The following is a 14,283-nucleotide window of genomic DNA, read 5'->3' as shown; positions in this document are numbered from 1 at the left end:
TCAGAAGGAGAAAAACAACAATAAATTTTCTGAGTGAAAGATGTCAAGGCTTTTGCAGTCAGAATTGAATGTAAAATTGAAGTTAGAATCATCCTTATGACATAGAGGAGGACCACATGCCTGGAGAGAGGTGAAATTCCCAATCAAAAAAATCCAGTTATTTTTTATTTCAATCAGACATTTAAAAAACAAAAGCAAAACCCAAGAAACACCCAATTAGTTCTCTATCCACAAGTTGCTGGTTTAATAGGGAACATCAGTGAATTAATTTCTTTTACAGCTGCTGGGGTGAGCTGGAGCTCATATTAGCAACAAGCACAAAATACCAAAAATATGCTGGTTCTTTCCTGCAAATAAATGATCATCTTCTGCATAGCCTATTAAGTTGGCCTGCCTGTTAAATTTGCATGTGTGTTCAAATGGAGAAGTTGAAGTGCTTTAAAACCAAGTGGAAAGGTAAAACTTCTACTTCCAAAGATAAATATTACATTAAAGTTTTTTAAAACTGCAAAGCTGCTTAAATGCTTTTGATTATAGGAAATAACTCTAAATGGTTACTCATCTAAGGATGTGAATTAGTCTGTACACATCCTGGTCTTCTTCCCTCCTCTCTCCTCAGGCCCTTCTACAAGGGCACCTGCAGCATCACATTCTGGCCCCAGTCAGAAATCCTCATCTCCCCCTGCAGCAGACCCAACCACAAAATCATAGGAAAGTTTTATGCAATAGGTTTACTTGTTTAAATAAATATTATTCAATTAATCATATATGAATATTATATAGCATGAAGCTATTTTTCAGAGACACTTTGGGGAATGTACTGTTGTCCAAGATAGATCAACACCCAAAAAAACCTGTGATTTTTGGCACAAGAGAGGAAAGAGAAGTGGAATTAGATTATGGAGCAGTTTCAAGTGTAGATAGAATAAATCCAGGTAGAAACAGGAGAAATTCTGAACTCACCTGTTTATTAAATTTCAATATATGGTAAAAAGCATGAAAATAATTACTTAATAGAAACATCTAATCTTTTGAAGCAATGTACACCCATAAATGTATATCTGTATATCTATAAATGTATCTGTATGTACATTTGGTCTAAGACCAAATATACAAATATACAAATATGCTAATACCAAATATACAAATATGCTTTTAATAAAAAAATCTTCATCAAATAATTTCCACTTCAAACACAGGACTTGGCACTATATAAGTAAGAAACATATGTGCAGCACACCAGCACAGAAAATGGTAGGTCTGCAAATGTGCAGCATCCTCCTGATAGCTATTATTGCTGTATAAGCCCAGTATTCATACATAAATATTTGAAGATCTATTTTTATTGCCTTAGAGGTCTCAGCTCAGTGTGTTTGAAAGGACCACATCTCCATGAGCTGTTCAATAAGGATTTGATGTTAGTTCACAATTTATCTGTATTATTTAAACATCCACCTTTAGGGGGTTTTGGGCCCCTTTCCCCCAGAGTATACTTGCATAATTTCTCACAGATTCTTGGGAACTCATAAAAGTTTTATATACGCATGTCAAGATAAAAACCACTTTCAGGTAAGTAAAAGTAATGCCTGCTCTGAGAAGCTGTAGACATCAAGAGAGCTAAGCATTTCTGGGCTGTTTTAATGCCTTGACTTTGCATTTATTTATATGTGTATCTCTGAAAAATTCCTATGTGTTGCTTATATTAATGGAAAAATGATACACTCAGTATCTTCAGTGCTATAATCTTGGACATTGAACAGCTTTTCAGAATGCAGAAACCAGAAACCTTCTTTGAAATAGTTATTTTTTAAGCATTCCTCCTAAAAGTTTACTTTTTTTTCTGATGAGGTTGATAAATATATCTTGAGCCTTCCAATTCTCTTAAGTATGAAATGATTGTCCCCTTTAAAGAGAAATTGTACAGTTTATTCAGTCAGTGATTAGTGAAAAAGACAATGTTGGCTCAGACTTCTGTGGTGCAGAATCTGGCCTTATAACAGCAGTCATTGTCATTCCTGCCTTTTCTGTGACTTTTAAATTAAAATAATTTTATTGCCAGTTTTCTCAGAAAAGCTCAATTTTTACACTTTAAAAAAATGTTTAAAATGTTCAAAATATTAATGAATAAAATAATTAGGTATATCCCACAATGTTAGTTACTTTAGACACCATTCAAAAGACCACAGTATTTTATGTTCATTAAATACTTAAAGTAACCAAGACAAAACGTTTTTAGACTGAAGTGTTTTTTCTTCACATATATTACTCTTTATTCTTCATACATATGCAAATTTATTTATCTGTTTATCTCTTTCCCTTACAGTACACCTTGAAAAATACAGAAAGAGCTATGAATGAAAAGATAAGGAGAGACCAAACACCAGTCATAATTCTGAATTAAAATCAATATCCCTGAAAAAAGTTTTCCTCTTGTCTCCTTCCCTTGTTTTTAAATGTTGGTTAAAATTTCTTGAGGTGTCCAGAAGATCTATCACAACACATTTATATGTCTGTATCCCTGAAAAATTACAAACACGTTCACTGTCTTGCTAATGATCCTCTTTTGAGCCAAGGAAAATATTGTTAAAAATAATAAACTAGTTGAATTAAGGATTGTAAAAGAGCTCTGAGAATGTAAAGAAAATCCAATAAGTAATTTCCTCAAATAACAGGACTTTTAATTAATATTCCTTTACATACCATTCATTTACTATGCAAGGAATGACCTGCCTTAGAGTTTTTTACACATAATAAAAGAAGGAGTTAAATCTGTGAGTATTGGTACTTAAACAACCTTATAAACTTGTGCAAGACTGAGATGGCTATAAAAACTCTGTTCATCACTAATAAATCACTCCCTTTCTTTATCTTAATAGCACCAGCATAAAACCAAATGATAACAGTTCCTGTCCAGATTTACAGTGATGTAACTGAGGTCAGCACTTGGATCCATATGTTTTAGTGAGTGCTTATTTCAGTGCATACTTAAAATTATCAACCACATAGAGCTAAAGAGGCTGCAAACAAAAGAAAATAAAGTTCCACTTATAATTTGCCCGTGAACAAACAGAGACAGGTCTCTCTACAGCAGAGCTGGTCTGAAATTTAAAGGCAGGGAGAAAGGAAGTGCACAGTGTAACACAAAGTGACAAACTGGCTTTCACTGCTGTCCTGCTCTGCCTCTGAACAGGCAAGTGACACTAAATTGCATAATAAAGAAAGATGTGTGATTTCAAGAGCTCTGTGGAACAGAAAGCAGAAGAGCCTGTAGAAAGAAAATCAGTCATATTGAACACAGATCAAATCAATAAACACCACAGGACACAAAATTCCTTTGAACATGCAACAATCAATTGCAGAAATGCTATTGTTCAATTTAGCTGGAAAAAACCCCAAAGCTATAACTTTTTTGTTAGGAGCACTGCATTTCATTTCACATGGGATAATGGAAAGAGGACAGAGAAAGGGAAGGAGACCAAAACTATTTTTCTCTGTACTCTCTGATAGGGAACTGGGAATGTGTTCTCTGTGCTGCCAACAGAGATACTCTCTAAAAAGACATTTGTGTCTATAGATATTTCACACAACAGCACTGTATGGCCAAGTATTTTAAGACATGTAAGCAGAACTTAAATGAAACCAAATTGACAAATCCCTTTTAAGTGTTGTGGTTTAACACATGAGAATTATGCTGGTGTGCCACCAAGAAGGTCCTTCTTCCACAAGTTTACTGTCCAACTACATTACTACAACCAACAAATGGAGATAAAGTTCACAATGAAAAATGTGACTGACTCTATTATTATGTATCAGCTGTTAGATTCTAATCTTGTTATAGCCTCTACTTTCTTTTTTTTTTTTTTTTTGTATCCACAAGGAACATAAGTCAATAAAGCCTGGTGTGTTGAACAGAATCTGAAAATGCACCTGGAAGGAAATGAAGGCACATGAAATTACAATTTCTGGAGTGCTTAATTTTGTATCCAAATCAAAGCTTCTCTGCATCTTATTTAAAGCCATCTTGCCCAAAACTTTCTTCACACATCTAGAAAAAAATTCTGTAAACACACTTTTCACACGTGGATAGAGAACAACAAATATCAATTGGTTTCAAGGACCTTTTTGAAGAAAGACAAATGTTCTTTTGCTCTCAAGTTGACACACAGAACCATGGTATTTTCAATAGGCCCTGTATGTCTATCATGACTAGGCCACAGACTCTAAGTACTGCAAAAAATGTTGTCAAATGGCATTTCCATATTTCCATATTTCTTCCCAAAATGCATTTTGTTTATAAAGAAAAATAATCAGAAGGTCTCCTAGCCCTGCAATGGTCTCCTCACCAAGCTGGCATTCACCCCACCCCACCAGTTTCTCAAAGCTGGAAGGATTCCAGAAAGTCTCCAAGGAAAAATTTTACAAGGAGGTCCTAGTTAAAATATTGGCAGCACATAAATTTGTCTTTTTAATGGCAACCACTTTACATTGTTTAGCACATTCAGCAGGATTTAAACATGAATTTATTATAGCCACAAACTCTCAGAAAAAGCCTGTGAGGTAGAGGGGTAAAAAGATGGTGAGAGATGAAACATATAGTCACTGCCAACAGGTCTTGAGCAAGCACTGCATGAGCAGGTGAAAAAAAATCTAGTGACTGTGAAGAGCTTGATGACAGCTCTGGGTCTGCTCCCCTTTTTCAACTGTTTCCACTTATATTCACTTCTGCATCTGTTATATATTATGGGGTGTTTTTATTAGTAGCTTTGGATCCTCTAAAGCAGGTGAGCATGTGTTCAAAAGACCACTGAAAAAAAAAAAAAGACGTTAGGAAGAAAACATGAAAGAGTTCAGAGAAAAGCAGGACAAAGTGTGCTCCTTGCAAATAAAGGCATCTTCATTTTAATGCTCTGTGCCATTTGAATGGAGACAAAAATTAGTAAAACAGTTTAAATTAAATCAGGGAAAGTAGTTGATGCATATAAATTCTCTCAGCAAGGACTGCTCAAGAAGAGCAGCAAATACACACACTTACCACCTGCAAGTATCTATCATTAAATTATATTCCTTAAGCAATTTTCCCCATTTTCCCATCCTTCTTTGAGCAATTATTTACTACTCACTTGATAATCTTGCCCATTTTCCTCTGTATTTATGCGTTGACAGAGGTCCCAAGTCAGAAAAGCATTTGAGATCCAAGTGTATAGTGACAGGGAGAATAGTTCATTCCCCACAAAATGTCTTCCCTGGATATGAACTCTTTGGTCAAGGGTGATGAATTTATGCTTTTGTTTCAAAACTGTTCCGGAGTGAAAAGGTAAAAAAAGAAAAAAAGTAACCCACAGACTTGTATCCAAAGTACTTATCTCTTGGGTTATATGTAAATTGGGTTTTGTAGAGATTATTTGTTTGGGTTTTCTGGTTTCTTTTTGTTTTTTGTTTTTTTTTTTTTAATTTATATTACCTATATTTCAATACCTTAATTGCTGGTTATGAAAATATGCAGCTTTACATTTGGGACTTTATGCAAAGGTATTAAATAATAACGATTTTTTTATTTTTTTGTACTGCTGAGAGTACATAATTCTGACAGGGACTGTGAAGCACTCCACAGTCCAATAAATTGTAATTTCACATCTAAAAAGTTTAGAGGTGCTGCAGAACCACTTAAGCACTCGACCAGCTCCTCCCTCAGAGGAATACAAACATCTGTATTAGAGTGTAGTTACATGATTCATTGTCTTGTCTTCAGACAGCACGGCCAGTTTAAGATATTCCCATGCATTTCCTCCCTGACTCCAGCCATTCCTTGCTTCCTTTATGCTGCATCCTGAAATAAGAAATTAAAAACTCTTGCCAGAAAAATAAAATCTTTGATGCTTAGGTGTTTTACCTACAGTTAAATGGCTCTTTCTATTTGTGATCACAGAAGAAAACACCCTCTAAGTTACAGGTACCTACTTATTTTTGGAAAGAAGATATTTTTCTCTTAAAACACATGTGGTGATGACATCTATAAAGTAATCCAGAGGAAATTGTCTGGGCCACAATGACAAAAAAATCCATGAAATCCTGGTCTAGTCATCAGGAAGATCTCAGCGAGACAGTTTACATTCCATTTGCTTTTCCCAGGACTGCTTACCTTGTAGCTGTACATATAATGCAATAAGAAGTGAAAAGTTTTGAGAAGCAGGAAAAAAAACACCAAACCATATTAAGAGCTATTCTATAGGCTGGTGCTTAAGAAAACTCCTGAAAGTAGAGACACATATTTGCATTCCCACTGCTGAGAAAACTACGACATGCCCTAAACCATAAAACAAAAGGCAAGTTGCAGAATCAGGATGATTTAAGTTGCAAAAGGCCTCCAGGATCACCAAGTTTTAACTTTTGACCAATCACCACCTTGTCAACCAGACCAGAGCACCAAGTGCCACACCCAAGCACTTCTTGAACTCTCACCACCTCCCTGGTGGTGGTAGGTGTTCCAATGCCTAACAACCTTTTCCATGAAGAAATTCCTTCTGGTGCCTCACATTAACCTCTGTTTATGCAGCTTGAGGTCATTTCCTCTTGTCCTGTCACTTTTTGCTTGGGTGAGGAGGCCAAACCCCACCAGGCTGCACCCCTCTCTCAGGGATTTGCATAGAGCAGTAAGGTCCCCCTGAGTTTCCTTTTCTCCAGCCTGAACAGCCCCACTGTGCATCTGCCCAGTCTGTGGGATGCCAGTGTTTCCCAGAGGATGCTGTGGAAGACAGTATCAAAGGCTTTGCTGAAGTCCAGGTAATACCCACAGCCTTTCCCTCATGTAATCCTGCCACCACTCTTGCTTGATGGGTGCACTAAGTGGGCTCCAAGGACATCAGTCAGACCAATCCCCAAGGAAATATCTGTAAATGAGCTGGTTGGTTTTGGTTAATGACCAGGTGAAACGCTCCTCAATACTGGTTAGAACTGGACAAAAAGAGATGTTCAAGTTTATGGAGCTATAGATTATATTAATTTAGGTATCCTTATTTAAATTGACCATAATTTTGTTCAAAATACAGCCACAGTGTAAAATTAAAGTACAAACAATTATAACATTATAATGTACACTATCAAATTTATTTCAAACTAACTGCATGCTAGCCTCACAAGTGGAACTAGATTTGTTTTCATTTTTTGTCACTTCTTTGGAAAATTTACAGATACCTCTGAAACATTCAATGGGTCAGATTTAATAAAAACAACAGTTTGCCAGCTGCTGGATGTGGGGGAGCTAAAACATTCAAACTAGTGACAAGTATTCAGTTTATATGACAGATTGGATCTAACCCAAATCAGAGCATGCAGACTATACACCATGGGGTCACATTGGCTGCAAAGGAGTAAAACCTGTCCAGAGCACAAGCTAGGATAGGGGCAGAAAGAATACAGGATGAGGAGACAAGATAATGTATGAATGAGTCATGGGGATTTGGGAAAAAAAAAAAAAGAAGAGTGTATAGTCTGTTCAGCTAAGATTTATCAACTTTTGTCAGGTCACTCTAATACCTGAAAAAATTTGGTTTTCTCCAGAGCATATTTATTGAGGCAGACAAAAATAATGCATCACAGTATTGTCATTAAAAAAAAAAAAAAAAATCAAACACATAATTTTTACTTGTTTTGTGGTGATTTTTAACAGGAAAAGTTTTAGCATTTTCAAGGAAGTTTACAAAACCAACTTTTGCTGACTGTCTTAATAGAATTTGCTTGCCCTTTTTGTGTAACCATAATTCATCACCTTCATTTTGATGTTCAAAACATTCCACACAGCTGCAGAAACAGTGAAAACACTTGTTGTTTTCAAGTTCCTGAAGGTATTTTAAACAAGTATATCTCAAAATCTCTTTTCATAGAGAAAAGATCTTGAATAGAAGAGATTATCCCAAGATTTATTTGTTTCTTAGTCAGAAAGTAACCCACTTTCCTTAGTCAAAATATTCAAATACAAGAATGGACACCTCTAAATGGTGCTGTTGTGATTAAATCTACATTCTGCTGTATAGAAAGACAAGCATTATATTCTTAACAGATGTAGTGTTGGAATGGTTTTATATTCTGGAGAGAAATTGCAGGGTATGATTTATCACCCTGACTCAAGAAATGATACTGAATGGAGTGCTGTCAGTGATGAACAACTCCAGCTGATTGAAGTTTTCTAAAGAAAGCAAAAGATGGTATCATTTCACTATTTAACAGTTTGGAAAAGCAGGCTGGACTGCTGAAACCTGCCAGAACTTCTATAACTCATGGCCTTCTACTATCTACTGTAAGCAAGGGAATTACACAGATTATGGGACCTGAGGTTACACACTGTTATTTTCATCATCTCTAAGGAAGGATTTAAATATGTGCACAACTTTATGCAGACACAATTTTTCTAAATGATATAGCATTACTGTACAGAAGCACTCAAAGCTAGATGTTTTCAAATCCTTGCAGCTTGAAATCTAGATTTCCAACATCCTGGGTCTGAATCTCTCTGGCACAAGGAAAAGCTAACCAAAGGATAATTTCCAGTGAGATATTTCAATTGAGAAGTACATCAGTTTCAAAGTCTGTGACTGTGTACATAGTCTGTCAGGCTTTAAAATATTCACATACATATTCCAGTGAAATAACTTCTATAGGGACTTGAGGCCTTTACTTTTCATACCAGATCAGCAGCAAATAAAGAAGGAAACCTTGTTCACATCACTATAATGTCTCTCAAATGCTTTAAAACTTGACTACTTCTTAAATAAAGGAGAATAAGTAATTTCCCAAGAACAAATATTGAAATTTATTCCCCTCCTCTCCCCCCCTTTTTTTTTTTTTTTGACATTTTAACATTAATATTTGAGGGGGTTAAGTTCTAGTCAGCATTGCATTAACTGTTGCTCTAACAAGTGTTAATGCAGTTCCTGCCTTTCCTCTAAAGAGCTATAAAAACACAGTACTTTCAAAATTTGGGTAAAGACATAAATCTTGGCTCCAGGTGTTTCTGAATCACTCCATAATCTGAAATGAAAGTTAGTCTTGACCAACTCTGAATAAAGTTTGAATGCAGTATAGATTTGTACTGAGTTAAACTACCTGAAGAATGAGTATGTAAAACAAACCAAAACTTACTGACATATTTACTTTCTGGAAGGCATGTTAAATGAACTTTAATACCAGATTTAAAAATCCAGCTGTAAAACAGGTATGCAAACATGATTAATGAGTGCTGAACACCATCCAGATCTCACACTCACTTGAAAGAACTACAACAAGCAAGTAAAATTTCCACCCTTAAGTAACAATTCAATTTAAATTGGAATTGCAGTTACTCTTCCATTTTAATCCAGTAATTATTCTATAGTTGCCATACATCAGAAGAACCTGCTTAGTGAGAGAATAAAAGAGTTTAGTACAACAAACATAAGCAACAACCTTTTCAAGTATCATTCCTGAGTGCAGAGTGCACAACTTCTTCACTGCCAACCCTAACACAAATCCCTTTGAGCCTGTACCCACTAATCATGTTTCTACTTTCAAGGAATTTCTGAATGTTTCCCTATCCCCCAACCACCACTACCACTCACTAGAAAATCCTCCCTCATTATCTTGACTGATTGCTTCAATTAGTGAGCAACTCAGTCACTTACATTATGTTCTATGTTTCAATTCCAGGAAAGTAAACCTTCACTGATATACTTCAGGTTTACTTAATTAGAAGGAAAATTAACTTAAATGCTCTACAGTGGTGGGTTAGACTGCCTGAATAATGCTGATGAACTGTTTGCCAAGACCTTCCTTGATCACAGAGTGCATTCTCTGGTTGACAAGAAGCCCACCATGACCCAGACTTGAGCAGCTGCAGCCCAGAAAGCCAAGCACGCCCTGGGCTGCATCAAAAGCACTGTGAGCAGCAAGCTGAGGGAGGGGATTGTGCCCCTCTGCTCTGCTGTGGTGACACCCCACCCCAGCTCTGGGAGCCCAAAATAAGGACATGGACCTGTTGGAGCAAGTACAGCAGAGATTACAAGGCTGCTCAGTGGTGCAAAGCAATTAGCATTGATATATTAGGTGAAAGTTTTGCAAAAAATTAATATGGCACAGATACACAATTACTTATACACATAAACTAACTAAAAAAAATCTTTCATGTTCTTTTTCCATCAGTTTCCATGCTAAGAGCCTTATCTTCTTCCTTGCTACGGACACACTTGGAATATATCAATTGCTTTTTCTTCTGCTAACACAGTTTGGCTTACAAGCCAGCTGCCAAGCCCCTCCATACTTTTACAAGGGCATCTAGCGACAGGACAGGTGGAATGGCTTCAAATTCAAAGAGGGCAGGTTTAGATTACACATCAGGAAGAAATTCTTCACTCTGAGGGTGGTGAGACACTGGCACAAGTTTCCCAAAGAAGCTGTGGATGCTCCATCCATGGAAGGTGAGGCTGGATGATGGGGCTTTGAGCATCCTGGCCTAGTGGAAGGTGCCCCTGTCCATGGCAGGCAAGCTGGGTCTAGATAATCTTTAATGTCCCTCAGGATTTCTATTTACATTGCTGAGAAATTAAGGATTCTTGTTGTATATACTCACTTTTCAAAAACATATCCTGCCTTGTGATATCACTCCTTAAGCAATTTAAATTGCTCTCAAGAGTTTCTAGATAGTGCTTGAAACAAAAAAGCAGGGATCCTTACAAAAAAAGGCTACAAGAGAATAGGTTTTTTTGCAATATAAGAAATCCATAAAATTCAAATTTGAATAACAAAATGAAAATCAGTGTAAAACATCTTCAGGTTCAGCAATAGTTTTAACAACTAGGTATTTACTTTAAAGCTTTCTAACAGTAGCACCATTTAATAGAAGCAAAAAATGAAACAAAGATCATGTTTTCTGTTGGACTCTGACCTTTTTATTTCCCAAGACAACTCTAAGATTCAGGTTACTATCAGAAGAATATCAGTAATTATAAGGTGACATCCATCATGCTCTGTAAACAACTGTTAATGGCCTTTCTTGTGCTTTTTTCAAGTAAATGAAACTATCCCATCTCAAGTCAAGAGCAGCAGCTAAACTCTCTGTTGAGGAGACAGTGATTATCCATGTTTTGTTAAAAACAGGCCTTCACCTTACCCCTTTTGCCCTATTTAGAAATACAATGTATATTCCTTAGCTCTCAGCTTTCAGACAAACCTGAGCTTTGAAAAACTTCTAGAAGCATATGAGTACTTAAAAAGGTGCAGAAATCTAAAGGAAATGAACCCATCCTGTGACAAAAGATTGAATTAGCAAACTTGCACATTAAAGCAGAGGAAGAAGTCACAGGGAATATAATGAATAAATAGTGGAATATTGCCCATATTAGGAAAGGAAGGAAGTGGACTCTGCTGGCTTGGTACATGGATATGGAAAAGAGATCAGAAGGCTTCTACTTATCTCAGAATTATTAAGTACTTAATAGCTTTACAAGTGAACAGTCTTAAAGAAAGGCACAATACATTCAGGTGCAGAAAATTTTTATAATGTGAAGATAAATAGCAAGGCCTAATGAAAGAAAGTTAATCAGACTGCACAAATTAGATTATTTCTGGAAAATTATATTGTCACAAATGTGGCCTACTAATACATCAAAGAAGTGCTGAAGCTTTGTCTAAGCAAAAGCAGTTTGGACCAGGTGTCCCTCATTATGGGTTTCTAGCTTAGCTGAGAGTCAGACCTCAAGTCTCTGCTGACAGATGTTTGAATAATACTTTATTTGGTTGCTTTGCAAGAAAGGGCTTAAATGATTGCCTTTGCTGACAGGAATCTTAACATTAACTTGAATTTGCAGTGGTACCTGCTTCTCACAGGTCATCTGATGCAATTTTAGCTATGCAAGGAGCTTTGAATCTTCCTCAATTTCATCAGACATTTCTGTGTGGCCCTAAGGTCTCAGGCAGACAAGTTGTTAAAGCTTAGTACCAGAAATAGCCTCAGAAACCCAAAGAAAGAGGAAAAAACTTCATGAAGTCTTTCATACTAAACAGACACCATGGTTAAGTGAGCTGAGTGGTCAGTTTAAGGTGTTTATCTTTTTAATGGGAGTCTAAATGTAAAATCATTACCTCCAAGTTAAAGTTGTTATTAAGTACCAAGTAATAAGTTATGTTACACTACTGACAGTATGAAATTCAATTACCTTTGAAGGATCCTGCATTCAGCTTAAAGTTGTGCTGCAATTATGTGATAGCTGTGCTCATTTCCTAGAATCCATCAATTTTTTCTGTGACAAATGTCTAATTTTCTTCAAGTCATATAAACATTAAGTATACAATAACCTCAAAGGACTCAAAAGGAGGAGCAGAAACTTTCCTCAATATGTTCATTTGAATGAGATTTTTAGGTGAGAACTTCTTTTTAATATTATGCCTCAAATATTCTCCATTACAGATAACATTTCATATAGACCTAACATGCCAAAAAAACCCCAATGTTTGACCTAAAGAAGGTAAAAAAGAAAGGGAAAAGATAAAATTTTTTTGCTTGGATAAATCAGGAGGAGCAAGTAAAGAAAGACTCATGTATGGATATAGAAATCTGTAATTTCAAAGAGGTCTTGATTATAGTAGACATTCCTGAATTTGGACCATTTTTCTTTCAGACATTTCTCTGAAATTTCTAAAGTGACATTTTGTTAAGGGTCAGACAACAAAAAGCTGAAGGAAACTTAAAAGATGCTGTTAGGACAAAGATTTATATGTGTATTTCTCCTCCTGTTATAAAGTAGAAATATCAAATCCAAATCTACTCATAAATGTTCTGGAAGGAGTGGTTATCCTGTAACATGATCATTTTGGCTGCTAATATTCAGGCTATTAAGATCAGAAATGCTGAAAAAATATTTATTGAAAATACTGAGTGAAAAAACAATTTGCTGAAATAGTTCAATGCTGACAAACATTAAACAAGATATATAACAACACAGATCTAACTTTGCAATGAGTTCTAAGTTGATTGTCCCTATGCAATGTACAGTATCTCACTGAACAGAGGCAAAACAGCCCCTTTGGAAAACATCAGAGACATTAGATTTTGCTTTGAAGAATCCAGGTTTCAAACAGAAAACAGAAGAATGCATTTGTATGATTTATACAGAATCTCAAACTAATGTCTACCTATCCAAACAAAACTGGAAATTCTCAGGTTCCTTTCCTATTGATCTGTTCTGTTCTGCAAACATTGTTTTAATACTTGAAGTTTACTGTTTATGTATTTTGTCTCTACTGTTTCCCTCCAGTCATGCAAATTAGCAGTCACAGTTTTACTAGCATGTTTACCTACATGTTCCATGGAATATTTCCCAGATTTACCTTTCCTAGACCATGACCTCTCTCATGGTTCACATTTGGCAAGAGCCTGCACAATGTCCTCTGTGGTAATTTTTGAAAAATTGATACAGAATCTCCACCAACAGAATAGGATGAGGTGACAAGAACAGCACTTTTGCCATGGTACTTGACTGAACCTGCCAATTTATTCCCTCATTTTTCCTAGATTCACTGGAACACAAAACCCAGCACAATAACTCTCTCATTCTGAAATTCAAGGCATAAAAGAAAGTATTAGCAAGCAAAATACTACCAGATTGGCCTGACACAGTAATAAACACAATTAACAATTTCTTCTTTAGTGAAGGAGAAAAAAATTGCTTAAGGGCAATGCTATTCAAAAAAGATAGCACAAGGGCTTGAAATAACAGGTGTGTTAAAAGCCTCAAAGCTCCTGCTTTGGGATTTTTTTTTAATTTCACATAAACACAAAATTAATTCTATTTATACTAGAGTATGGGCAGTGTTGATCCTTTTATTTTTCAACCAAAAAGTCAAATATATGAAGATAAAACCAGAAAGCAGAATCAGCTTTAGTACTGGTAGCAGAAGCTTCCTCTTCTCTTTCCCCAGATATGCAATCCAGACATGAAACTGAAGAAGCAGTTTCTGACACAGAAAAGCATAGCTTCAATTTGTAAAGAAAGAAAACATTAGTAGGCCAGCTATAAGGAAGGGAAGTGAAAGGGGAGTAAAACTCCCTGTCAGCTACAAAACCAGTTTTTAATCTGAACATGCAGGAAGGACTAAATGACATACATGCCAATAATAATAGCAAGAGAGAGGAATCATGTGCAAAAATGCATTCTTCAATGACATCAAGAAAATCGTGCCTAGCAAGGGAGTAGATTTAGAGATGCAAAAAATGTAACCCAGCAATTTCTAAAGAGATTTTAAGACCATATTCTTGAA

Source organism: Oenanthe melanoleuca, chromosome 4 (assembly GCF_029582105.1).
Source record: "Oenanthe melanoleuca isolate GR-GAL-2019-014 chromosome 4, OMel1.0, whole genome shotgun sequence".
Classification (NCBI taxonomy): Eukaryota; Metazoa; Chordata; class Aves; order Passeriformes; family Muscicapidae; genus Oenanthe; species Oenanthe melanoleuca.
This window is presented reverse-complemented; position numbering follows the sequence as displayed.